This window comes from Carlito syrichta, unplaced genomic scaffold, assembly GCF_000164805.1.
Source record: "Carlito syrichta isolate Samal-C Ts95f unplaced genomic scaffold, Tarsius_syrichta-2.0.1 Scaffold302338, whole genome shotgun sequence".
In the NCBI taxonomy this organism is placed as follows: Eukaryota; Metazoa; Chordata; class Mammalia; order Primates; family Tarsiidae; genus Carlito; species Carlito syrichta.
Window position 1 is genome coordinate 48,177 of NW_007246434.1, and position 5,175 is coordinate 53,351.

Sequence of the window (5,175 nt, forward strand, 5' to 3'; positions counted from 1 at the left end):
TTCAACAGGGATTCAGATTGAATTCCCCTTGCATATTACTCTTGGATCAGAGGTAAGACTTGCCCACTCTCCTACCAGCACCAGAACTCAATGTCTCCGAACTGAAGGAATTGCGGGCGTCTCCCATGAGAATTTCAAGCAAACTCTTGAAAAGGTATGCAATAATTCAGTATCTATGTTGTTACCGTGTGTACTCACTCATTTATTCACCCAACAAATGTTTGTCGAGCAACTACTGTTTGTCAAGCACTGCTCTTATTCCTGTTATTCCATTTTTGCACTTTTCATGATATATCGCATGAGCGATATGCTCAATAAATGTTTCCTGGAGAAATAAATAAATAAAAAGCAAAAGAACATAAGCAATGCAAAGATTGTACATGAACAGACACTTTGGAAAAATAATCTAGTACTGTGGATATATTAGCATAAGTAATTATATAAAATTATGTGGTTCATCAAGCATCACCCCCCAAAAAACATCATTTGTCAGACAGGTTAATGCATTAATGCCACAGAGGCATTCTTGCATGCTTCACATTGATGCGATCAGTGGGGATGAAATACGGTCTTGAGGCAGCCACTGAAATTCTCACAAAATTGTAGATGTCAGAAAGTGAAATGTCTGATGTCAAGCAAAAAGGGAGCATCTGTCAGAGCATTCTGATGAAGGTTGAGTGTCTGCTACTGGCAATAATAATTATCTTGCCAGGGTCTCAAAGGTCAGAAGTCCAGAAGGAGAAATGTCACTTGGGAAATAAAATGTACTTAATGGCAGAGAATTAATACTGGCAAGTTACCAGAATGCCAGGGATTTACTCCATGAGAAAAAGAGCCAACGACACAGAGTTATAAAACAAAGCCAATGAAACAGGACGTAGAAACAGTAGAGTCTGGTTATACATATCACCATTTTTTGGTAGCTGGAGTACGTAGTGAGTTCTTAGTTAACTGTTGCCCTTAAATTTGCATCTCAGATCATGATTGAGAATTTTGCAGCAAAGCAAAAAATCAGAATGAAAAGGCTTAGATAAATGTAATACTAAATTGTCCACATTATGGCGATAACTGTTAATGTTACAAACAGTGTTTGAAAAGCTGATGTGTGAATGGAAACATTACACATTTGAGGTTTAGATTATTTTCAACCTGTTTTTTCCCTTTGTGAGTAGAAGATCTGCAGCAAGAGTTAAGTATATCAAAAGACCTCTCCCCCAAGAAACCAGTGAATGCTTTGTAATTAAACAGTACAAATTTTAATTTCAAATCTCCATTAATTTTTGGCATATTTCTAAGGTTACCGAGATTAATAACTTAGAGCCTGTGTTTTGGAAAGTAACACGTTTGCACTGGAGACCCAACTTCGTCGCTTACCGATAATGTGTTCTTCGTCTCTTTAAGGCTTAGTTTTCTCCTGTGTAAATAGAGACAACTGCAGGAACTGCTTCTTGGGTTTGTTGGACGATTCCATGAGACTATGCATTTAAGGCACTTATCCCATCTTTTGACACACTATTATTGACTGTTCAGACAAATACTGGTCATGTTTTAATAATGTATGTGCTGATCATCCTTACTGTTAGTCTTTCCGTGCAATTGAAAGCAAAAGCCGGCAACCCCTTTGGGTCCCCTCCCACTGTGGGAGCTTTTCAGTCCTCAATAGATCCTGCTTCAAAAAAAGAAAGAAAGAAAGGAAAGGAAAGAAAGAAAGAAAGAAAGAAAGAAAGAAAGAAAGAAAGAAAGAAAGAAAGAAAGAAAGAAAGAAAGCGCTCGGTTCTTATGTTGTACTGCTCTTTTAAAAATTGTTTAACACTCTCTGAAGTTAGTTTCTTCACCTGTAAAGTGAGAACGTCAGTAAATAGAATTGATGTGAAATTTAGAGACTTTTAAATAAAACGTGTTAAGTTAATTTGGTATCCATATGGAAAGAGAATGATGTTTGATTTTAACACCAAACCGTAAACACATAGTAAACACTCCATAAGTGTTTGTTACTTACACTATGAAATAGAACAATTTCACTTACTCTCCCTTATCCTCTAAATATTTATTGATAGCTCCTGAACTCTTTTTTTTTTCTTAAGTCGGGGATCTCACTCTGTTGTCCAGGTTGGAGTGCTGTGGCATGATCATGGTTCACCATAGCTTCATCTTCCTGGGCTTGGGAGTAGCTGGGGTTACAGGTGCATGCCACCATACCTGGGTGGTTTTGTTTGTTTTGTAGACAGAAGGCTTCACTATGTTACCCAGGCTGGCCTCAAGCCGTTCTCCCACCTGGGCCTCCCAAAGTGTTGAGATTATAGGTGTAAGCCACCATGACTGGCTTGAAACTTTTTAATTTGAATCCTCTTCAATCCATCTTTTATCCTTTAGAGAATTATAGTAGCTTTCTAACTAGTCTTCCCTACACTTATTTAATATGAAATAAAAAATTAAATTATGAAATAGCACATGCACACAGAAAATACGCATCACGTCTTGTCATCATAAATAAAATGTCCATATAGGCAATACTCAGGTTAAGAAGCCAAGAACTGCCAAGATTACATAGTCTGCATCCCCCTAAGCCTGTTCTCTATCACTTCTTGCTATTTTGCTGACACTGACTACCTCTTGACATCTAAGGTAACCAATTTTTTGTGATTTTTTTTTACTGTTTTAACACCGGTATATGCATCCTCATAGACTATAGATTAGTTCTTCATCATGAAACTTCATACTAAATAAATAGTTCAACAGGAATTATTTCATGTTCAGAATTTTGATCAGTGTTATGTGTGAAATTCATCCATATTGTCATGTAAGACATAGTTTACTTACTTTAGTTACTGTCTAAAACTCAGGTGTGTGAACATATCACATATCACAATGCATATGTCTGTAAAGTATTTGATGAACATTTGGATTATTTTCAGTGTGAGGTTATTATAAAGGATGCTAAAATACATGTTTGAACTTACCCTTTTGTGCCTGCATGCTGACATTTTATTTTGGTTATGTATATCAATAAGCAATTACATGTTATGCATAATTTAAAATTTACTAGATAATGTCAACCATTTAAAAAAAGTAGTTGTACCAATTTATAGTTCTGCCAGTAACATATAAGAATTCCCATTTTCTCCAAATCTTCTCCAAAAGCTGATTTTGTGAATCTTTTTTAAAAAAAAATAAAAATCATCATGGGTAGAGATTGGTATTTTCCTGTGATTCTTTTTTCTTTTTTCCTAAATAAATTAAACTTTAATGTTATAATTTTAATTTGCATTTTCGTGATGACTAACACGGTTGAGGATATTTTATATTTTTGAAAAACAATTGAATATTATTTTTGAGAAATATCTGTTCAAGACAGTTGACCATGAGTCTACTAAAATTTCTTTCTCTTCTTTAGTGATCAGTGGTATATATAGTTTCAAGGCTTTGGTTGCTTAATGTATAGCAAATATCTCTCTTAACAGTTTGTCTTCATGGTGAATTTTGCTGATTAATATTCTTAAATTAAATATGCCTTAATTTATAAAGCTTTTTCTTTATGATTAATGCTTTCTGTATTTTAGCAAAAAAAATTTTTTTCCTCTAAGTTCAGTATATTTTTTCTATTATAATTATATAGATATCTATATATAGATATGTCTATATGTCTATTATATATTACTTCCATTATATAATCTACTTAGAATTGGTGTGCAAATGATGATTGAGCTTCATTATTTTCCATAACACCATTTATTGAAAGACTGTATTTTCCCTATCGCTTTGCATTGTAAACTTATTATAAATGGAAATTTCCTATGTAGCAGGATATTTTGGCGGGTTTTTTATTTTGTGCCATTTACTTATGTATCTATACTTACAGTAATAACATATTTTTTTAAAACTGTAACTTTATGGTAAGCCTTAATATTTGGTAAAGCAAATAATCCCAATATGCTCATCTTCTTTAAAAGTATATTTTTGATGTTTAGAAATTCTATATATACTAGTTTCCTATGCCCGCTGTCACAAACTCTTATAAATTTAGTGACTTAAAATAATCCACACATATATTTTCTTACAGCTCTAAAGGCCAGCAGTCTAAAATCATTCTCACTTGGCCAAAATCTGCTTGTCTGAAAGCCTGTGTGCCCCCAAGAAGCTCTAGGTTAGAATCAGTTCCTCGCCTCTTCTAGTATCGGGAGTCACATTTTTTGTATTAGAGCAGAGTGGCCATATCATTCCAATCTGCCTTCACAACTCCATCACCTTCTCTTCGTGTAAAATCTCTCTCTGCCTCCCATTTAGAGAGATAATTTTGATTACATTTAAGACCAATTTAGATAATCCAGGCTAATCTTGCAATCTCAAAATCCTTAATTTAATCACACCTGCAAAAAACATTTTTGAGTGTAAGGTAACATTCACAGAATCTAGGAATTAGGATCAGAATATCTTTATATTATTCAGGCTATGACACCATGTATCAGATCACTCTATCTCCCTTCTTTCTGATTTTTATACTAGTCTTTGTTTTATATTTCAATTACAGAAATGTACATATCCAACAAAGGGTATACACACATACATATGTTCATTACCAAATAGACAGATCGATATTTGCTCAATTTTGGTGAGGTTCAGAAGCCATTTAATGAAAGAAGAGAAATCTTTCCAAGTAGTGTGGGACAGTGGGTTTTCAATATGTAAACCTTATATCATATAAAAAAAAACCCAAAATGGGTCATGGAGTTAAATACAAAAGTTATACTACAAAATTTTGAGAATAAGGCATACTAATGTTTGTATAGTTGGATTAGAAAAATATTTGTTAGAAAAGATATTAAATACATGATCCATTAAAAAATTACTAAGGTGAGCATCATAGAAATCTGAATCTTCTGCTGAGAAAAAACAAACAAACAAATAAAGAAGGAAAGATTAGGAGGAAATATTTGCAAAGCACATATATGACAAAAGCCTTTTATGAGGAATATATAAAGAACTCTTTATGTAAAATCATATATAAAGTAAGAACTCAATAATAACAAAACGTTATAAAGGTCTTTCATGGTACTGGTTAGGAAGATGCCAAGGTATTTCATTGTTTTTGTGTGGCTATTGTGAATGGAATTGTGCTTTTTATTTGGGTTTCTGTTTGTTTATTATTGGTGCAAAGAAATGCGATTGTCTTTTGCA